The following is a 25,000-nucleotide window of genomic DNA, read 5'->3' as shown; positions in this document are numbered from 1 at the left end:
TAAGAAACACCCATACCCGAACTAAGAGCCACCCACAGGAGATCCTTCCTTTTCTCAAAAGCTTTTAACTATTTTAGAATAAAGAACCTCTAGATTAACGGCGAGCCTCTCTAGAGACAAATCGTGAGCCTCTCACTCCCTCCACTCCATATTACGAAGTGGACGTTATAATCGACTACACAGCAGGGCTTCCCAAAGTCAATCAATGGACGCTGAACCGTCAAACCATTTGACAGTTATCTTCAAGGTTGCTGTTCTGAATGAGTTTACATTCATCGAATCTGTCCAGGCCCACCATTGACAAGCGGAAATGAAACAGAGGGGAAGAAATAGAAAAGAAATAAAAGGCTCAGAAGTGATGAAATTAAAGTCAAATGCAATAAAGGCTGAACTGCCATTGAACAGGACTTTAATATTAATAGTTCTTTTAAAAACAAAGGTACGAAGATTTCCTGTGAAGTTGGAAGGTAAGATTTTTGTTTTTTATCGCTGCTAATATTAACGGACAGGCGTAAAAGGTCAATACCTTCCAATTCATCTTCCTCAACAGGAAGCACTGCCAAACCCGAACAGAAAAGTAACGATAAAACGTTAGCATGAAAAGACAATGCCTAGAAAACCATCCGAGTGACGGACATGAAGGACCTCTGGTACTGAGCAATCTGGCTTCGTGCAATGTAGATAGGACGCAGATGCTGAGTTAATGAAAAACAAGGGCGTTACTACTAAGGACGACAGCTGCAGTTCCACCTTGCAACAGAGCTTAAGGATGATGACCAAACGGATACGTTCCTATGATGTTCTTGGAACTCAATTTCCATTATTGGAAGAGAGAAAACTTGCCATTTTTGTTTACATGCTGAATTTTCCCAGGAGGCTGTTTATACCAAAACACAATGTAAAGCCTAACAAGATCCTATAAATGACAGTAATATCACTCGAGGACTTAACCATTGGCTATAAGCACTAAGGAAAGGGTTCTCAAATAATGCTATGGCAAAATTCTAAAGCACGTGTCATTCATCAATACCATCATCTCCCAGGGCATCAGAAAAATATGTAAGAGAAGATTAAACAATAACCATAATTTTCACATTAAAAAAAAATATCGAAAAATAATCATGGCTATGGCCATGCAAATAAAACGAAACATACAAATAGAGCTATTATGGATCTGTCAATAGTCACTTTTCCCCATTAATTCCACAAAGGCTAGTTAGTATCACGTAATTTGGAAAGTGCGTGCGCGCGCGAGAGAGCGAGGAGGGGGTTGGACGTTGCAACGCCAGAGAGCTGACTACATCCACCAATCAAACACACTGAAATCGTTTTATTAACCTTTCTTTTATGCCACCATTTACCGTGATTGGTCACAGCACAGGGAAAGGGGGGGAGGGGGGAGACAGAGATTATGCGAGACCACCAAACAATGTTACAAATTTCATGGAACAATTCTACAATAATGAATTTTTGTTAAAAATTATTTCTATCCAAAGTTTTCATACTCTGACGCCATGGCTTTTCAAACCTATTTCCTACTCCTCTATATCTACCATTCTTTTCATACACACCACACATGCACATATATATATATATATATATATATATATATATATATATATATATATATATATATATATATATATATATATATATATATATATATATATATATATATATATATATATATATATATATATATATATATATATATATATATTGTGTGTGTATATACATATATATATATATATATATATATATATATATATATATATATATATATATATATATATATATATATATATATATATATATATATATATATATATATATGAATGTATTATATATTATTCACACGGGGACACAAACACATCTACACTTTACGTCGTCGTCTTGTTTTATCAACAACCAAATTACATTCAAAGTGAAACTCTCTCTCTCTCTCTCTCTCTCTCTCTCTCTCTCTCTCTCTCTCTCTCTCTCTCATTTAAACTTTGTGAATAAATTTTTCAATTGAAGGAGCGCACAAAAGTGGGAATAAACAAAAAGCGGCCTTCCCTCCATTTTCAGCAGAACGCACAAAGAAAAGTTCATCCAGAGTACACGTAACGCACAATATCCTGGTCCCCTACCGATATTCTTAGATATAACTGTAATAATCATACTACCAACACAAGTTTTCACATTACCTACTAATCGCAAAATTACCTATGTATATCGACAGGACCACAACACATCCTAATTCATGATGCACGCGACCTCTGTCTCATATCCAAAGGTACTTTTCGTATGCATGGCCATCATGAATGTGATGTCAGTTTCCGCGTCATATGCTGGGAACTGAGCCTTGGCAACACTGAAATACACATAAAATAAAATAAAAGTATCCATCGCAGAGCGCACATTATAATGAACAATGAAAGCCTTGTATTTTTCTTGTAAATTTATTAACTGTCTTAACTGTTAGAAAAAACAAGATTCAATCAATAAATGCACAACCGATTTCACCCTCAGGCTGTTAAAGTGACGTTCTTTGTACCATTCCTGAAACGAGATGCACTTGGTATCGTACTATTTTCCGATGAATTCCCAAATGAGGTAATGTAGGAATGCCCCCCACAGTCTTCAATACTTATGCTTTACTTTAAATTATACGGAAAAGCTGGCAATCAGAAGGCAAAAACGCATAAAATATATGGTATAAAAATGAATTCAGGTCAGGTCAACTTTTTTGAGACCCATTAATGTACTGTATAGTCATAATATTAAAAACTAAATTTTATCCCTAGGGAATACCCCTGTTCACTAGCCCCGCCGAAACAACCTTCCCATGATAATACAATATAATTAAAACGCTCATTTCTAAGAAGTTTCTCTAGGCAGGCCGGACAAACATATAATACCAAGCCGAATGAGCTCCTACTGCCTTCTATATCGCCTTCTCGGCATACATGCGATAAAAGCTGAAAATATTTCACAAAGTTTTATATCATCCCCCTGTCAAAGAAAGCTCCGAACCTTGAACCAAATTGTTCTTACTATGAAACCAAAACCAAAGTCTACTTTTACTTTAAATGGGAAAAAAAACTGTTTTCCTAGAAATAATAAAAGAAAGTACAATTTGCTTACATAACTCATTCCTAAGCCTGTAAATAATCCCTTACGAGATTTCTGTCCTGACCCTTTCTACTAAACCGTAAATAATTCTAAATGAGAATTCAAATAGAGTCTTTAGTCCCTTAAAACTAGGCACCCCATTAAATTACTTCAGATTTTCCTTTTCAATGTTTCCTTCCCTCCTTCCTCCATCTTTTCTCTGTCTCCTCGCTTATCAAAAACATCCGCCCTTTCTCCCTTCTGACGTGTGGACAGAAACGCTGCTCAGACATTTTGTAAGTCGCGGAGGATTACAAGATAATACATATTAATGCTTCCGGAAAAGATGACTCGTAATCCCCTTCCCAATCACACAAAGCTGCTTATTACGTGAACAGTCTGTCAGGAAAAAAATTAGAAATTTTAATTCGAGTACCTGTCTTGGATAACCTTTGGGACAATTACTATCTTCGTGGTATTCTTTCTTGTGGTATCACGTCGTGTTAAGAAATAAAACATTATACTTAAGAGATGTGAAATACTGATGTGGTTATTACTTAATGATTCAAATGAAAATGACAATACAGCACCTGCACGCAAGCGACAAGGAAGAGCATTATTAGGTTACCTGTCCTGATAACACCTTTGATAAGTTAGCACCTCCCTTCCGTAACTCGAATAACGTATCTGAGGATGCTGTGCAATAGGAACCCCAAAAGTTCAAGCGAAGAAGCAACATAATACTACCATAAAACAATCCTTGTATTTTAATATTGACTTACAGTTTTATCTATATACTTATTAATTTGTAAATTTATTTTCCTTTTTCTAAAAGCTGATCTCTTCTTTTTGCATCTCCTATTACACTCTTTCAAATGAACACCACATTCTTTGGAAGCTTGAATTACAAGTCAAGTGTCCCCTGCGGGCTTGTTCCATATGGATATGGTTCATCTTCTGAACAAAAATAATAATAATAATCACTTTAGGGAAAGATCCCCCAGAAGAGATATGCAAGGTGCCAATACGGGCCACTCTGCAGAGAAAATCCCTCAATAATGTCGAAAAGACTACTGCATTAAGTGAGATTTCCTTGCGTGGCAAAGGATCAGACATTTTTGGGGGGAACTATTATATCGCAAATGGGTTGACGATAATGAGAAGGATTTGTGTCTTTCATAAAACAAATTCCCCCGGCGCATTCTGCGGAAATTGAGATTTCCGCGAAAGCGAAGGTTGTCCACGTGGAAATTCTTTGACAGCTTTTGTGATCGCTTACAAGGATTAAAGATTCACTCGCCGATCTATCACTCAGCCTCATGAAAGGGTACTGATATATGATTCCAAAGGGAATTGTGAGATATTCCTTAATTTTGTTACTCGCCGAGATTGAGGCATCGAAAACCTTTGAATGAATGCTAATAGAATTTCCTCCAAGAAATGTGGAAAGTTGGAAATGGCCTAGATGAGGGTATTTTTCAAACTGACATCATTCACTAAGCACTTATACGCTATTCCGACAAATCACTGAAATTAAATAAGAACGATAAATAAAAATCTAGTGATCCAAATATAATTAACTACAGCTCTAAAACACCTAAGATTTTACAAAACAGTATCATCTTTTAATTCTCGAATAGAGATATTATAGAATTACTTACTATTGACCCCTTCCTGTCAAACTGACGGCAACATTTAAGTAATTTCGCATAAACGTACAATATTCTTGTTACAAAGGGGAAAAGCTACTGATACACATTACGTTTTCTGCGGTATGGAATTATCTTTTAATTTGTTCTAGAACTAGCTACGCGTCTAGAGTATTTAATAAGACAAATTAGCATTTTATTTATCTAGAAGATTACAATGCTTCCCTTACTCGCCTCGTTCACACTCAAACTGGCCCCCTTAATCGCTTCACACTTCACCGACAATTGATTACACATTTGTGCAAGTATAAAGGCCATTGACAAGCTTAAATACGCTTCAATAATGCATATATATAACGGTATGTATATACAAAAGAAATTACACACTCTCTCACAGTAGCCTACTGCAAAGATCGACAAACACTGTGTTGCACAATCTGGAGCTTTCCTTTCCAATTTGCCCAACTTTGAAATGCACATCCTGCTTCTTCATGCCTCGGGCCAGATAAGATTATTGAATTAACCGTCCCATCGGCTTTTACATTAAAGGGCGATCTACTAAGTATATATAAATGACTGGAGCAGGTTTACAAACTTTCGACTCGCTTTATTAAGTTGGTATTAATCCGTTTTACAATTAATTTTCATATACCGCAGCCTGACAGTTTCATGCGCTTAACCCCTTCTCTTCAATCCCTCCATCCGACCGATCCAACACTATTCTCCTCTCTCCTGATCCTCTCTTTCGGCGGCGTATGGAGGAAAATTCTCCGAGGAAATCACATTCTTCCAATCGCTTCCAACTGACGTCAATCTTCCGTGGCATAAAAAAAAAATGTATCGTTATACCCAACTCATTTCTCACTCGGCTACTCTCCAAGCCTTTCGAAGGAGGGATGTGCGGAGTTTTGCTAACTTTCCACTAAACACCATCCTATCCTATCTTCTCCCCTCCTCTCCTCTCTCCCTCTAACAAAAGACTTCTCCCCACGTGCGTCTCTCTTACCTCCCTCCCTTCTCTCACTCTTCATGTGCTTTTAAGAGGTATTAATCTTTTTATGCTCATAGAACGCGGCGTCTCGACTACCTCCCCGATCATCCATCTCAATGATTGTTAGCAGAACAGATCGGAGGAGGTTGAAGGGTAAGTGCCTGTGGAATAACAGCTGCCAGAAGCACCCAAGAGTGGTCTATCGTTCTTTATCACCAAGAATATATTCACGAGTAGATATGAAAGCGTGGGACAAAAAAGGAAACCAATTAACAGACATCACGACCAAGATTTGTTTTCAGTAAGGACACAGATGTAATATTTTTATTTTATTCTATCAAGCATTTAAAACGTAACAAGTGTCTGCATAAAAACGTTTTAAGCATCTTGTTTACTGGCATCATGACAGTAACCACTATTCAACAAAATCGCACTTGAAGGTAATGGCAGACAAATGATACACAAACGTAACGTGTTCTTAACAATCAGCAGTTCCGCTTGCAGCCGACCCTTCTACACGTCTAATCCGAATACACAAACGAAACCCCGTAAAGAAAAGTGAGAGAATAAATGAAGGGACTGAAAAAAAAAGAGCATCAGAATAAAAGCACTTGATCCCTTGCGGTAACCAACACACAGGAGCGAAATGACGGATGAATCTGGCGCTCATCACTCATGTAAATCCTCCCTTCTATCTTCTGCAACTAGGGAGGGGGAGGGGAGGGGAGGGAGGGAGGGGGAGGGGGGGGGGTGTGGAGGGAAGGGGGAGGGGAGGGGAGGGGAGGGGAAGGGAAGGGGAAGGGGAGGGGAAGGGGGGGAGGGAGGGGAGGGGAGGGGGGGGAGGGGAAGGAGACCATCACGGATATTATTCCCAAAATCTGTTTGCTGACGGAAATTCTTTTGTTCATTGGTAAAAATCTTCGGATGATGAGTTAGGGTGGATTCTAAAAGTAAAGCAGGTCTATTAATATAAAGTCTGTGTTTCGTTTAAATGTTGTGGGAGTCAGCATTTTCGTTAACGATTTTATAAAAGCCCATATAAATCAAATCGTGTTGGAGTAAGGGAATTTACAGACACAAAAATTACCTTCTTTTCATTATGGTGTTGTCTCCCTACAATCTTACGCAAAATGATATACAGACTGACAGTATTTAACCTAACTTACAGATAGTCGAACAAAAACAGATTTTGGTTAAATCTTTTGCAGATATCTCTCCGCGAAACCTGATTAATATATTCAGGCAAATATTCCCTACCATAATCTAAAATACAGTTACTTGAGTATTATGAGTGATAACAGTGCATACATTAATTGAAACATCGGGAAACCGGGGATGCCGAGAGATGCACGGAGAGGAAAAGACAACAGGCGTGGGCGATCTCATCTTCGTCAAAATACATACCATCGTAACCTAATGAAATAAGGGAGGGCCTAAACAAGGTAATCCTCATCCTCCCTATGTAAGAGGCATTTTCAGATTCTCTCTCTCTCTCTCTCTCTCTCTCTCTCTCTCTCTCTCTCTCTCTCTCTCTCTCTCTCTCTCTCTCTCAGACATGAATTAGCACATTCATCACTTTGCGAAAAGAATATTCCTTACAGGACAGCAACACTACAGTCTAGCAAACTATGATGAGGCATAATGAAGTCTTAAAGGCGCAGTACAATTCAAGCAACCGACTTTACAGAAAAAAATACACCAAATATACATATAAGCATGCTACTTTCTAGCAACGAAAGCACCTTCAATATGAAGTATGTATTTTTAACTGGAGATTCTGTAGTCAGTGCCGCGGACGAGCAAAAACAAACTTAGCCTGTCAAGTGACGGACGGACTATACGAGCGGCCGAGACTCATACAATTCATTATTTTCTACTGAAACTTACAATCATGTTTGGGAAACTGATCCATTATTAAGGTTAAATTTAATGATGTAACATAATTAGCATTTCAACAAAGCTAAAATCATACACATACAATCTCATTTACTTTTGTCTCCCAGTATAACCTTAATCATCTACAGCAATATTGCTATTTGCGCGGTTATGGTGGGGGGATATTTACTGATTGTGGCTACAACGCCAAAAGCACGCCTTAAGCTCCTTGAACATCAGCAATCTGTCTAGCCTCCAATATCCCCAACCCCCAACCGAATTAGTTCCAACAAGTTGGTTATTTTTACGAGTTCAAGCTTCAGCCTGAGACCGGTTGTTTATGAGGTTTACAAAGGAGCTGCTCATGAAATCTGTCCCACTCTATGATTCCATAGTATCTGTGTGTGTGTGTGTGTGTGTGTGTGTGTGTGTGTGTGTGTGTGTGTTTGTGGTATGTCATTTTTAAATGTATGAATTCAACCTACTGAGAAAGGGAGGGGTAACACACACACACACACACACACACACACACACATATGTAACGGCCCTTTCTGAGCCTATACTTGATTTAAGTCTCTGTTTTATGAACAGAGGTTTGATCTCGCTTATCCCGAGACATTGTGTGATAGCAGTAACGTGAGCCGGCATCATAAGTTATATCTTTCCCTAACTAAAATCTAAGGACTACTGGAATGAGATACTAAGTACAAAACTAAAACCCTTTATTGACAAAATCAACGAAAAATAACTTCTTAAAAATTACGAAGAATGAAATCCAATGTTTCACATAACTATCAGAAAATCTTCTAAGGAAATAATGCTCCAAAATCATAAACCCCCAATTACAGAAAATAACTCATCTGTCAAAACATGAACACGTCAATCAATTAAAACAGGTCATCTCAAATGTCATACCACTCTCATCCTCGTAGGAGTGAGAGAAGAAAAATGAATAGGAATGGAGTGGAACAGAAATACCTGTGAAAGAAGAAACGTCACATTAAAAATTATACAATGTAAAAAATTGCAGAAACACACATTTCACTGACACAGGAGATACCGTGTGTTCACAATTCTGAAAAACAAAGTCTAAAAACGTATAAGAATTCTTACTCACTCCACAAGTCCTCTGGGACAGTCTCCATGTGAAAAATCACTCACATCTTCAGACACACATGAATCGGATCTCACAAGTCCAATTCGAACAACAGTTCCTCCCATTATATTCATTATCTAACGCACGAACGAACGTACTTTTGTATGACATGATTCGAGGTCAAAGATCGGCAAGACACGCCTCTGTACTTCGAGGCGTCACGAAGTACACGTACACACCATACATTATTAAGAAGCATCCTTCAAAACCGGATTTTGTAACTGGTTCAGCTTCTAGAACGTTCTTTGCTGAAAACGCATTTGCCAGCCCGTGTCTTGTCACCAAGGTGGTTTCTTCGACCCTTGTGGTATGCGAATGTTTCAGCATTTTCCAATTTGCTGCGTACAGTGAAAATGGACCCTGCGAATAGCTGACCCAACTTTTCAAAGGTCACCTTCGCGAGCCTTTACACACACACACACACACACACACACACACATATATATATATATATATATATATATATATATATATACATATATATGTATGCATATATAAATATGACACTAAGGAAAGAGAGACGACGGAGTGGTGCTAGCACCGCCGTTTCTCTACTGTCTGCTAAGTAAAGGACAGTAAGTCGAAAGGCCTAGCACCCCTCCGTCGTTTCTCTTTAGTTCGTGGCATTGCCTTTATTTATATATTCATCATGTTCCATATTTTCGTGATTCAGTTACACACACACACACACACACACACACACACACATATATATATATATATATATATATATATATATATATATATATATATATATATATATATATATATATATATATATATATATATATATGTATGTACTTTATGGATATACTTTGTGTTTTGCATTACGTTTTTCGTGCAATGTACGCACACACTCTCAAATGCTACTGCTTGCATGCACACTTGACACAAGATGACACTTGACGGATAGCATGAGAAACAGCATTCTGTACAACAAGCCTTATACACTGACATGTATGGCGGCTTGCTAAATTCCAAATTACCAGCTACACATACACAAACACACACACAACCACCACTGTGCCCATCACACTAATCGTCATTGGGTTACCAATAATTCTTTTAAAGTTACATAAACTAAATTTCTTGACACGCTATCGATCGAATGGTCGCCTCTCTCTCTCTCTCTCTCTCTCTCTCTCTCTCTCTCTCTCTCTCTCTCTCTCTCTCTCTCTCTCTCTGCTTTCCTTTGTTTGTAAACACAAGCCACGCAAATGGTCCGTAACTAAAGCCATGGACACACAACCCGGCACTTCAATAAACTGTTTCAGAGCTGATCGAAGCAGACGGAGTGTGATAACACTTTTATCTTTTAGATATCTTTGGTAACAAAAACAACCATAATAAAACAATAATTCTTCCTCGGGTATTATTTACTTAATGATTACACGAAATATACAAGAATTGAACGAATTGGGTGTACTTAGGAAAGAAACTGACTTTTTTTGAGTAAACCGGAATGCATTCTCAAGTGTATTTCATAAATAAACTTTCCTTAAATAATATTCTGTAAACGTATAAGGAGAAATAAACATATCAAATTGTGTAAACAAAAAACAATAACACCTGATAATCATGTTTACCAGAGTCGATGAAATCCTTACACTTACTAAAGCGCTCTAATACAGAAGAGAAAATAAGAAAAAATCAACACTAGGAAAAAACAAAAGGCGTGAGTAAACAGGGGCGTTTCGTATTAATGTCAGTAACTCTTGGCTTATATGCAACCAAATCCTATAAACAATTCGCTTCAAATATGATAATTTAAATAATAAAATGAAAAAGGGTTGATGGGTGTCTCAATGCGTAGAGAGTGGCAAAAGGAGAGAGAGAGAGAGAGAGAGAGAGAGAGAGAGAGAGAGAGAGAGAGAGAGAGAGAGAGAGAGAGAGTGTAAATAATAAAATGACAGTGTTGATAGGTGTCCGAATACGCAGAGAGTAGCAAAAGGCTTCAGCAAACTTCAAACCGGTATTGTCTTACACTTGATGACTTGAGTTAACTTGCGTATGCCAACCTATTACACATTACATATCAGAACTTTAGATTATGCAAAAAAAAAATCATTTTTTCGCAACTATTCATCAGACTGGAGAGTGTGTGTGTGTGTGTGAGCAAATAGTGTTTGAGCATTCGCAACTTATGTAGCTCTGCGTTTGACAGTTTTATACGAGTACATCATCATCTGCATCTTGCCCTTTACCTCGCACCAACTCTATTCGTGATAACAGTCAATCCTGGAATATGATCAATGCTGCCTAAGTCTTTACCATTATCTCTTCACAATGCACCTTACAGTGATAAAGAAAATCACAACGCGCCATACGGTAATAATGGTAACGAGTTAAGTCCCCTCTTCATTATTCTGATTTTCCAACTGCTTCACGCTACTCCTGGAGTCATTACGGAATCGCAAGCTCAGAATCTATTCAATCAAAATGTGGTTGTTTTCGTCCCACTTCCAGAACCCTTTCCACCTGCAATGTACAAACTTTGTATCTATACCTCACACATTTGTTTGGAATTCTGCCTTGGTACCCTGGAAATTTTTTCCTGCTCCTAGCTTCAATGTAAAACGCACTAAGTTCGTGGCAGGGCACATGGCATTTTAACAGAGCGACAAAAGCAAAACACTATGAAGAACTACATACCAAAGCGAATACAAAATCCACATCCACGTATGTTTATTAATGTTACCTCTATATAACCCACACTATTGACCATAACTTACTAAATGTTAGAATAGTCTTGCAACAGATAAAAACCAAAGGAATAAACATTCAGTAAACATCATAAGTCTGCTGAGGGAAAATGGAAAATAGCCATTCATTCCACTAGTAAACACGGTAACTTATATAAACACAAATAAACACAGATTACGACAGAAAGGAGAACAATGCTCCTTAAGGTTGATGTCTCCTTTCGACTAACAGTCGAGTTTCTTACAACTAGTTCCTTAATTACGTTCTATAGCAATTTCTATAAAATTCATACTGAACTCTACCTAACTCATCAAAATAAGAGGATTTGCTCTTTATTTAAAATTAAAATGAATACACCAAAACCATTTCAGCATGGTCCTGTCTTTTCCTCTCTTCTGTATTCCAATTTTCGTCTCTCTTTCCTCATCTTCTAGACAGTGTACTCTTTCCTCTCCAGCAACAGAAACATCAATTATCATTCTCGCCTTTTGCTCATTTACTACAAAAAATTATTAAATCATCAAAGCCTACAATCAAAGCCTACAAAGTCTGAATACTCAAGCAAACATTCAAAGTCTGAATAGTAACCAGATGAAAATAATTCATCTAAATTAATTACTCCAACTCACAAGCAAATTCACTTCCTTATTTTAATAAATCAAAAAAACTAAAGTCATAAATTCTGGATTACACTCTATCTCTTCTGAGGTTTCTCATTTCCTTTTTCCCCCCTCTTCTGCATCTGAAGCTAATGGTTCCCATTCCTTCTCGAACGCGAGATTCATAAAGGCGTATGAATAATGTTCTTGGGCTGTAAACCTGCTTTTATCGCTTCTTACCGCCGGAAAATATATCTTCATCCCTTCCCCGCACCCGCCCAGTTCTTGGCCCAGGCCTTCTTTACTCTGCTTCTCTCTTACTCGTCGCTTTTATCTTTACTTGTCTGGTAATTTCGATTTTTCTGTTCACGCTTTCTTTACAGATATCTGTTGTCTTACGTTTCACTTTTTTTAGGCAACATCTGAACTATGAAAATTTGCCTTTGACGGGTTTCCACCTTCGTTTCATTTATTCCTTTACGTTTTACACTACTTTTCACTACATGCATAGATCTTGATACACATAACGACCGCTGTCTAGTGGTTAAGATACCTCCTTCGGCTCGTGTATCTGACAAACAGTCGACTGTTGTAGATCGCAGCCAAGGTATAAAATAGTACTTGTTTAAAACTGCAATGGAGCACATATTAAAATCACCCTCAAAAGGGAAGAAACGTGCATGTACATTTTTTTGTTGTGTGCACAAAAGTTATATACAGTAGTTTAAGTTACTATGTACATATAGTATAGAAAGGTACGTATTTACAGCCGTTCAAGTTAACACTATATAAATACAGTACAATTATAACCTGAAAGTACATTAATACGTGACCAGTAATATTGCTCGCTACCCTTACCCCAGTGACTTTGCATGTCATTAAATGTTTCCCCGTTCTTTTCGTATATTTAGTAGAATAAACGTTTGTGAATGAAAGGATATCGAAGTCTTCATTCTTATCACTGTTAATCAGCAAATAATTCTCTTTTCATCCTCTAATACATTTCGGCTATGGATCGAAGCCTCTGAAGCAAATCTTCACAGAAATGTACATATACTACTGAGCAACCAAATCTTATTCTTTAATCGTCTCATTAATAGAGAAAATAAAAACATGAGGCCCATGGAGCACTGTATTCAACTGAGCTACCTTGCTACACTTTCTTGTGAATGACCAAGATTTTCCTTCATATTATATAGTCCAATATAAAACATTGAATAACAACTATTGGGGACCCGCCCCGATCCCTGTAGCTATGTTTGGTATAAACTTGAATCTACCCTACGGGAATATATATAAAGTTGGGATGCTTTCTAAATGTTTTGTGATTTCTGGACCCATAAGTTTTAAAGTAGATTTTTAAATTATCCATCCCGTTTCCACTTAGAAGGGGGTTAAGGACCACATTCGGACCCCCTTTACTTATAGATGTTTTCACCCAAGATCGGTCGAAACTGATAGAGTGGGTCTGGAGAATTCGACGTGTGAGAATTGTACGTAAGACATACATACATACATACATACATGCATACATACAGAAAGACGACATACAAACCTCGACCAGATAAGCTCACACGCTTTTAGCTAAGGTGAACGAGCAAAGAAAACAGCAAGAAACTTTGATCACGAAAACGACCAGAATTTCAACAGCCAATGGCGCGATGTTATATACTTATGTTACGAGGATCCCGATGCCATATTCCGAGAAAAAAAAAAACTATATTTAGCATTAAAAATTTGTGATTCAAAAGATAAGGGTACGTTTTCTTCTAACGACGTCCTCGGGGCCTTTAACGACGACCCAGGCCTCTTAACAAAAATGGCGGGTAAACGCGCCATTCCAGGAGATAATTCCAGAGCGCAAAAGGTCTGTTTCCCGAAACCACAATGCGCTATCATAACGGCCATAAAATATCTTACTGCTGACCGTAGCAACACTGGAATAAGCTTCTGGATACGTCGAGCTCGTGTTCGGGTTTTATTACGTTCTCGGTCGTATTTCGGCCATTTTTAAAATGGTAGCAGAGAGAGATGTTATGAATTCATCATCCTACATGTTCAGTTACCTAACTGAGTTCGCACGTGTGGTCGAGTGCGAATAAAAAATATAAAAAGCACACTTACCCGAATACATACACACACCCTGTTTTCATAGAGAGAGAGAGAGAGAGAGAGAGAGAGAGAGAGAGAGAGAGAGTTAAGTATACCTTAGTTTAACCAGACCACTGAGCTGATTAACAGCTCTCCTAGGGCTGGCCCGAAGGATTAGATTTTATTTCACGTGGCTAAAAACCAACTGGTTACCTAGCAACGGGACCTACAGCTTATTGTGGAATCCGAACCACATTACAACGAGAAATGAATTTCTCTCACCAGAAATAAATTCCTCTAATTCTTCATTGCCCGGTCGGAGACTCGAACGTGGGCCAGCAAAGTGCTAGCTGAGAACGGTGTCGACCCATCCAACGAGAAACTAGAGAGAGAGAGAGAGAGAGAGAGAGAGCAAGTTTTAGGTTTTAAACGAGCTTGGGTGTGTTACAGAGGAGAATATAATTATGACAGTTAATTTGTTACAAGATGGAAAAATGGAAACTTTAGCTACTTAGTGGGTATAAGGAGATAGGAAGAGGGTATAAAAACTGTAACTAGTGGGAAGCATGAATAAAAAGTTCAGCGGAAAAAAGGGACATTTTCCGAGGTGCTGTTGCATAACAGAAGAGATCATGTGCAGGTATACTGGATGATGGACAGGACTGACAGGAGGACAATGGGAGAAAAAGAAGGCAAGTGATGAAAACAGAGAGGGTGAGGGCTGCCAAAAATTTTTGTGAGAATAAGTCGTTCTACTGGAAAGTAAATGCACTGCTTAATAAATGAATGGGTCTCAGACTAAAATATGCAAATGAAAAGATCCACCGTCGATGGAATGAGTACTTTAGAAGGTTTATTGAACGATGTAAGGATTAACTAAACTTTGAAGTTACTTGTGGAAGTGACAGGTGAGGCCGTCAAGAAAGCAATTAAGAGGCTGAAGAACATAAAGACAGCAGGAGCAGATCGGATTACAACCGCGATATTGAGGTACAACAGTGTTACTGTGATAGCGAGGCTGAATGGCTGACAAGGGTTCGTACTGTACATGTATGGTATAGGTGATGAAGAAGATTCCATTCCACATTAGTATAGTTGCCTCGCTGTTTAAAAGGGAAGGTGACAGAAACAACTGCATGGATTACACGGGCATAATATTATCTGTTGTAACAGAAAATATGTATGGTAGGATTTTAAGTGAGAAATTAAGACAGCTGACGGGGAAGGATACGAGAAACAACAAAGCGGGGTTTAGAGGATGGTCAAGCCAAATGTTTATTATGAAATAGTTACATATGAAGTGTGGAAAATGAAGGGAAAAAGCTATTCAGGGCATACGTGTAAGGAAACTTTATGAAATAATGAACAGAGAGACAATACGGAAAGATACTGAACAACTGTGAGCCTGTGAACTTTTACAATGAAAGAGAAGCGTGTGTACGTGTGTCTACATTTTCAATGCCTTTATGGATGGTGTGAAACAAGAAGCTAGAGAAAGGACTGTAGGCGTCAGTGCAAGTTGTGAGATAAGAAAATGAGTCGTGAATGGAGCGTGGAATGGCTGAAGTTTGTAGACGATACAGCGTTGATTGACGACACTGAAGGTGAAACTTCAGAACCCAGTCAAAGTTTGAAAATCTTAGCCAGATGAGAGAATTGGGGAGAGTATGGTTATGAGGAGAAATGAAAACCTTGAAGACAGACCAATGAATGTTTATAAGAACGGTGGCAGACTGAAGTGGTTGATTCATACAAGCATTTGTGATTAAATTACGGATGATGTTAGCATCATAAACGAGGTTAATCACAGAACAGGTGACAGAATTAGGTAGCATGGAAAATTTCGCGTGAAAGAAAAAAAAGACGGAGCTATCTGGGTCAACTGTTTATGTGGCATAAGCCGTAAACGAAAGAGAAATTTGGAGGTTAGTTTAAGTGGATATATGGCCAGTGATTTTGAGATGCTTCAGGTGACAATAAGTTGGTGAAGATGATACGTGAGTGAAAATGGCATACTTGGATATTTGGCGTTGGAAACGAAGCTCCCTATATAAAGAAAGTCAGAGCGAGGATGCAAATTCTTGCAGGAAGTCCGAGTGGATGCAATATGGTGGAGTTTGTGCAGGGGGTTGACGCACTACTGATGAGCCTTCCGGTAAGGCGCATGGAATAGCTAAGGTTGTGGAAATTTTCTGCACAGGGGGTTTATCCATAACTCAATAGTTATTTATAGGTGGCACTGTTGTCTTCTTAGCAGCTACAACATGTTACAGGGGAAACAGCGCACTTTTGAAATAAGAACATGGCTTCTCCCACTGTAAGGGGGTGACTCCAGTGTTAATAGCTTTCCAGTTTTACTAGGCCCGTGGCCTACATATATATATATATATATATATATATATATATATATATATATATATATATATATATATATATATATATATATATATATATATATATATATATATATATATATATATATATATATATATATATATATATATATATATATATATATATATATATAATATATATATATATATATATATATATATATATATATATATATATTATATATATATATATATATATATATAAAACATATAAGTGCATGTGTTTGTGTTTTACAGTCATTTCGAATAAAACGTAGAGGAAATGAGACGTCGGTGAAGATCAGAAAAGTTTCTTTTTTTTTAAGCCGAGTACAAAGAAACGATCAAAATAGAGCTAGCGATGAAGGAAAAAAAAAAACACGTTATATAAGGTAACTGTCGTGATAAAAATCTTCTAGAATTTCTTCCTTAAAAGTACTGTTAATATTCTTTTATCAAGTAAAGCTGGTTTTTTTTTACTGTAAATCATGGGACGTTAAGAAAATTGTCAGTTATAAATCAAGAGTAATGTGGATGAAAATGTCGTATCGTAAGTTATGCTAAGGGCCATGACCTACGTAGGACTTTTATGACATTATTAAAATGCATGTATAAATGAGTTTGGTCACTTGAAAAATAATATATGTTAACTGGTGTTTAGTTGATGACTTTTTAATCACTGCCGGCTGGAGAAAAAACTGAATCAAGCCTGCTCCTACGCTTGCTTCGCGGGAATGAATAAGACTTTCAGTAGAATAGAATATTATTATTATTATTATTATTATTATTATTATTATTATTATTATTATTATTATTATTCAGTAGATGAAACCCATTCATATGGAACAAGCCCACAAGGGCCACTGACTTGAAATTCAAGCTTCCAAAGAATGTGGTGTTCATTTCGAAGAATTAAGAGAAAGTAAAGCAATACAGAAAGAAGACATCCCACTTATCAAAAAAAAGAAAAAAAAATAATAAATAGATACATAAATAAATAAGTATTAAACTTTAACTTCTGAAGTTCCAACTGCACGACATCCTCAGTAGGGAGGCTGTTCCACAGTCCAGTGGTGTGAGGAATAAAGGACCTCTGGAACTGAGAAGCTCGACAGTGAGGCACATTTACTGCACATTGGTGTTGCTGTTCAGCGAATCTGGTTGATCTCGGCAGATAAATTGGACCAGGGATCAATGGGGAATGTGAAAGATCTCTGTTGAAATACAACTTATGAGGATGTGACAAACAAGAGACCATCCGTCGATGGTCCAATCATAACTGCTACTATTAGGAAACGGAAACCTATCACCACGAACCACTCTACCTAAAAGATATAAATCTCTGGCAGAAGTAGACACCCACACCGGAGAACAGCATTCCAGCAAAGGAAGTACAAATGACCCAAAACAGGTTGCACTGATTTTATCACTGTTATAAATATATAAGGCCTAACTTATGTGCGGCATTTGCTAAAACTTTCATCAGATGTTTCTCAAAAGTTAGATGTGAGTCAAAAGTTACACCTAGAATAGTTAAAGCTTCAGACTCATTCAGCAAAGCTCCATCCACCTGAAGGACAGGCTGGGGTGGAAAATCTGTACGAGATCTGCTAATCAATAGTGCTTTCGTTTTACTGGAGTTCAGCCTCGTACCCCACCGACTACACCATTCTCTGATCCGGTCCATGTCCCGACTGAGGCTGAGGGAAGCTTCATTTCTCATAAGTGGAGACTTGACTACACCCACAAGTGTTGTATTATCGGCATACTGAACAATCTTGTTTTCCAGGCCAACAACCATATCGCTTGTAGACGCTAAAAATAAAAATAAAATATAGAATTAAGGCCAAAGACCAAGCGCTGGGACCTATGTGTGAGGTCATTCAAGTATGAAACGGAAATTACCAGTAAAAAGCTTTAAACGTGTCACAGGAGGAAAACCTCGCAGTTGCACTATGAACCAGTTGTTAGGAGAGGTGGAAAGTAAGATGGAAGAATGAGAATATGAACGGAGGTACAATAAACGGAACGAAAGGGGTTGCAGCTAAGGGCCGAAGGGATGCTGAAAAGAACCTTTAAGTAATGCCTACAGTGCACCGCATGAAGTGCACAGACGGCACTACTTTCCTACGGAGAAGACTTTCAATGAATATTTTCTTAAAAAAAAATTGTTTTCATGACGAAATGAATTAATATTGATTTTAAACTTGCATCCCTTTCTGAGACGGGGGACAAATTTTATGCGACCTGTATAATTGAGGAAGGGAGGTTCTAAAGCGACCACAGGAATACCGACGCAAGTACCCATTCCAAGGAGGTTATGGGACCCAAGAGCACTTTGGTAACCGAAATGGGTCATCAGGTAAAAGGCCAACGTATGATTACGTCGTGTTTCAAGACTGGAGAAGGCGGCTCACGGGAAGACATTTTAGAACTGTACGTGTTGAATAATTCAGTGTTGTTACGAAAAACATGATAGCTATTTTAGTTTCAGGACACCGACAAAACTGCAATGTACCTTAATTAAGTGAGCTTACGTCACTATAAAAACTTCAACAAATTTTGTAGATAAAATTCACAACAGAATTAGTCACGCATACACACAGCACAAAACTATATAAAATAAAAAACTTTGGGTCCGTTAAAGAAGAGCATTATATATACACTTTTGATTTAACAGCCATACACATCCTTGGCAATGCCACGAACACTGGCACCAGAACTGCATAAGGATTATGAAGATTAGCAAAGCAAGCAGCAAGCATAACTTGAAGATACATAAGTACTAAGAACAACAGCATATCACAGATATCTTAGGGGAGGTGGCTATAGTACAAATTCTTAATAAACGCAGTTGGGATACGGAACAGGAATATGAAATTCAGGCCAAAGGTCAAGCGCTGGGACCTATGAGGTCATTCAGCGACGGAAGGGAAATAGAGAGTAAAGGTGGTTTGAAAGGTGTAACAGGAGGAAGACCTCGCAGTTGCACTATGAACCAACTGTTAGGAGAGGGTGAAAAGTAAGATGGAAGAAAGATAATATGAACGGAAGTACATTAAAAGGAATGAAAGGGGTTGCAACAAAGGACCCAAGAGACGCTGCACAGAACCTTATGTAATGCCTACAGCGCACCACGCTATGGGAACAGCTGGAATAGGAAACTTGACCATTTTCACAAATTTTGCACTGAGGACTTAGTTTCAGGTATGCTGATGGCGTTCCGGCAGGAGGCTAGTATCTCTCTCTCTCTCTCTCTCAGATGAGCCAAGCCAGCACCCTGCATTTGGCTGCTTCCTTGCCTGTTCTCTTGCGTTCTGTGCTTCCATGTCATTTCCTTGTCCCATATGAATGACGAAAAGCTTTCCAACAGTAAATGATGACATATATTTCAATTACGAAGGAAATATGCTCCGTGTGATGAGTATCGTGCTGTGGTCAAAATCGTCACGTACAGGCTAATCAAAGTATCGAACTTTCTTAAATTGTCTTACTAAAGACTAGTAACTATATGTTCAATACCAACCATCTTACTGCAAGTAAAATCAAAATAAAAAAAGGTCCTTCAGTAATAAGTCATGAACAAGTATTACACAAAAAGATGCAATGCACTACAGCACTTAGTTATTTTCTTGTACGCTTGAATCAACTTCATCAATTCTCCATGGTACCTTTACTTAAACTTCATCAATTCTCCATGTTACCTGTACTAAAACTTCTTCAATTCTCCATGTTACCTTTACTAAATAATTACGCATTTAACTGTTTCCCATTTGCATATGGCCTATCAAGTAACGTATTTCAAATTTCATTTAATTATCGAAATATTCAATCTGCAACCTGAGAGTGTAATATAAGGATTTTGTCTCACTTACAATAACAGAAGCCTATAAATGTACTACATACTTGAACAAGCACATTATTTTGATTCGATTCTGGAAAAAATATATGACAAAACAAAACAAAACTATAAAGTGAAATTTACCCATTTTCTAGTAAGAGTACCCAAAGCATCTTCAATACTGAAACTAATAATAATAATAACAATAATAATAATAATAATAATAATAATAATAATAATAATAACATTTTACCCGCTATTAGTCAAACTATTTATTAAAAGGAGAGGGTGGTCCCGTGCCACTGGCGACAAAGCGCAATCAATACCGGTACCCAAATTTCATTACAGTATTGCCCGCATAAATTATTCGATATACTGTGAAAAAGATACAAACGAATTGTTGGCGATGACGTAAAAAGTAAATCTTCGTCAAACACTGTGTGGCTCACACTTGTATCTTCACTTACTTTTAAATCACTTCTGTATGTCCCTTCATGTACCGCAATCGAAGTTGTCAGTATTTTTAAGTATAGTAAAATTTTTCGTAAAAGAACATCGTGGATGCACTCATTCTTCACCGTCTAAATTTCAAAAACTTCGATACTATCTACAGTACGCTATACGAACTACGTAGCAGATCCTCGCTACATGCAAAGGTACGGTGTCATGGGACGACTGCCTAACATAACGACTGTAATGACATCTGCAGTAAAGTCGGTCCCTTGATGGTAATCAGAGCCTCTCTCTTTTGCACCAACGCACTTCCGCAGTAGATACAAATGGCCATTATAAAGTATCACCACGCCAGAGAAAACAATAGGTATCTGAACATCCGACTGAGAACGCGAAAAAGTAGCTGATCAGCGTTGATTTTCAGCACTGTCTCGCAGAACGAAATGGGCAAACGCGACATCTCATGTTACCCAAAGAATTAAGAGGATGAAAGCTTACCTTAAGCATTACGCTAAAACAACTCGAGCTGTAAGACATCCGTAAATTAAGCTCAAATCTCACTCTTTCTCTGTCTCTCAAAAAGAAACATGAAAAGTATACCAGCATAAAGATAGAGGCAGCAACATTATGGAGCATCACACTCCATAAAAAAAATACTATATAAAATATTTAATGTTTTTCGATGATTTTCAGATCTCAAAAAAATTTCATTCACATATTTTCCAACTGTTACTACCTACTGATGCAGGCGCAATCCTGTCTGCAAAAATATCGTAATCAATTATACCTAATGTATACAAAAAATATGTTTCAATACGTATACGAAACGCATATTTCAGGTTGAGTGCACGTGTGCAATTGCGCATAAAACAAACACGTCAAAACGCATATATTTATTTTTATTCTACGTTCATCCTTCCTTCATCTGGACTGATTTACATATGACACAAACAACAGTCTGAAAAAAATTCGTGACATTAAGACGAGTCAATTTCTGGCACTCTTCCCCCAGGAATATATTCTATTTATTTATTTTTCCCAGCGGACCGGGCCGGACGGTGTCAGAAAGGGCTTAGCTCTATTGATTTCTTCCTTCGCCCTTGTCACAAAATCGACAGAGGAGCCTGATAAGAGCCAATTGGGTTCACGTTGGGTCAACTCTCACGTGCTTAACAGAAATGGACAGATTTCTCTGTCCTTTCCTTGCGGTAAAGAAAGCCGCACGCGTATGATGATGGCTGTTCATTTCCAGCTATTAGAAAGTCAAGCTTCAACGACGGAACTTCACAACAACATATCAGGAAGTTAACTTGAAACAACACATCAGGAACTTTACTTAAAACCTTTTCCTACCAATTATGAAAAAAACATGTTCATGTGTTATAACACCTAAACGCTCGGAATCTTTTAATACAGTATAAAACTGTTTCGCACATGAACGCGAAGCCTGGTATTGCTTTGCAATTGCAGTCTCTTAACGATGCTTTTATCAGCTGACAGATTAAAGTTACACTTCTTCCCAAAAAAAAAGGTTCCACCAAAAGGTGCCATTTACATTTAACGACTTCCCGCACACGCCTTTCATTTGCAGCCCCACAGAGGAAGACTCATTAACGAGCCTAACAGCGTGACTAATTGCGCTTCCACTTTCAAGCAGTTTTTAACACTACATGTTCAATATGCGCATGCGTCAGGTAAAACTCATGAAGAGAACAGTTTACTGTTGGGTTAAGATCAAAGTAACAACAGCCACACAAGATTCATAATTTCCTTTTATGTTATATATATTTCCTTTTCAGCCCCAAATTGTTTGATGGCCTAAGGGTTAAAAAATATAACTTTTATCATGAGAAGGAATCAAAAAAAATTAAAAAAAAGACGAGATGAAATACTGAAATCTTCAAAGAAAGGAGCACTACAACTGGACGTTCGACTTCAAAAGAACAGCATCTGAAACTGCAAATTCTATGTCAGACTTCTTAATGTAAATGTATGTATTTTACGCATACTGTACAATAGATGTTTATACGCATGCATACATACACACAATTATATATATATATATATATATATATATATATATATATATATATATATATATATATATATATATATATATATATATATATATATATATATATATATATATATATATATATACGCATATATATATATATATATATATATATATATATATATATATATATATATATATATATATATATATATAATTTGTTCGACATCGACATTTTCCTCAACTGAAGGTGACTAAAGTAAAAACATCATCAGCCATTGTAACATACACACTTCAACTGCTGACTCGCGGATGAACCCATGTGCAGAAAACCTCCACAACATTTGCCACATCATACTCCAACACAGAAGGGTCAAACCTATACCGTACCATTCGCCCATGTACGATGCAAGCACTCTCGAGCTTCTTACATACTAAGGCCGTTCTTTCCAAATACCTTTTCCTTTCCATCTGCCCATCCCTTTACATGCCGTCGTCTCTCCCTCCCTAATAACAAATAGTACAAATAATACGTTTTTCACAACCCCACTGTCAAACCTCCATCTAAAAACGCATGGTCAATCCTTCAATCAAAACACCTCTGCCCTATTTCACGTTTATTTAAATTTCTCATCATTCCTTTTTACGCACATGAACTGATCTAAACAGCTCATCACAACAGCTTCAATCTTTTTATCCGTTTAGAATTTAACATCAACATTTTACTTCTGTAACTAAGAGTTGCCTCATCAATCCCTTCATGCAATCCAACCTTGACGTCAATAAACACTCCAAACCTCTTCCCTTCTGCACACACCTGGCTGCCTCCCAAATACCTAAATTAATCTACCGTTTCCATTCCTCCACCAAGCGCTGAACATTTATCGCTCCATCTTTCCGATTTCCGTTTGCCCGTATACCCTTACTCTTGCTCACACTTACTCTCAACTTTCTTTCCTTACAAATATTTCAAACGTTCACTAGTTTCTACGGCTTCTCTTCGTTACCCACAATCACCAGCAAACACTAGCCACTCTTATCGTACAACTTTATATGTAAACTTATTGTGGATTTTCCAATTTCTCGCATCATTCACCCTATATACATATTGAAAAGCTTGGAGACGACGGCTTAACCGACATTGAAAAGTATTGTATGAGAAAACTGAAGCACAAAGTTAGATTAGATAATGTATATGCATTTCGAACGGTGGCATAGATTGGGAAGTTAAGCTTAGTACATGGGAAAACAACCACGTTTAACATCATGATGAACCTCCCCTTAAATCTAAGTACAAGCCTTAATTATTGCACCATTTCATACTTTCTCACCATTATCAGATTGGATATGAATACTATAGCACGAAATGCAACATACTTATCCATTACGAGATCGAGAAACTTTCACGTAGGTCTACATGTTCCTTTCTTTCACTGTTTTTATAAAACTGGATGAATACACAATACTGAATAAGAGAAAGAAAGAGCAAGAGAGGGTGAACGTCGCCCATGAAATCCACTTGGGCAAATAAATTCAAATCTACGTAAAGGGATAAGCCTATAAACAAACCGGAAAGAGAATGCATTCGTTTCGGACTCGGATTAACACTTTTCCCCGCTGGGTAAAGATTTAGGCCTATATACTATTTTAATTTCTTGCCTTTCCGCTTCCTTCAACAAAGATTGAAGGTATAATTGTTTGGAATACAATATGAAGCTCATCAGCAAACCTAACTCATCTTATTATTATTATTATTATTATTATTATTATTATTATTATTATTATTATTATTATTATTATTATTATTATTATTATTATCCATAAGAAACAAGTCCATCGAGGTCACTGACTTGAAATTCAAGCTTGTCTGGCTCATTTTGCTGAGCTCAAGTGGAAATTATAAGTAATTTCCCATTCTTTAACCATAGTTAATTTATTTCATAACAAGCAATTGAATGCATATAGCTATTGCAATACCTAATTTTATTAAACGCTTAGTATTTTCTTTTCTTGCTGCCTCAACTGCTATCGACTGCTTACAACGTGCAGTGTCTCACTCGCCATCATTACTAAGATTTTTTTACTTTAGTGCATAGGCTGACAGCTTGAGCAACGTAACCTAAACAAGCTGAGAACACAAAATACTCCACTCCAGGATGC

General features: G+C 37.4%; 1 protein-coding gene across 2 annotated transcripts in view; it reads left to right on the top strand.

Annotated features, from left to right (window-relative positions):
• Positions 1-25,000, top strand: part of Pde6 (phosphodiesterase 6) — a 370,807-nt gene that overhangs the window by 209,313 nt on the left and 136,494 nt on the right. The gene's annotated exons all lie outside the window — the stretch shown is intronic.

This window comes from Macrobrachium rosenbergii, chromosome 28, assembly GCF_040412425.1.
Source record: "Macrobrachium rosenbergii isolate ZJJX-2024 chromosome 28, ASM4041242v1, whole genome shotgun sequence".
Lineage (NCBI taxonomy): Eukaryota > Metazoa > Arthropoda > Malacostraca > Decapoda > Palaemonidae > Macrobrachium > Macrobrachium rosenbergii.
This window is presented reverse-complemented; position numbering and strand designations above follow the sequence as displayed.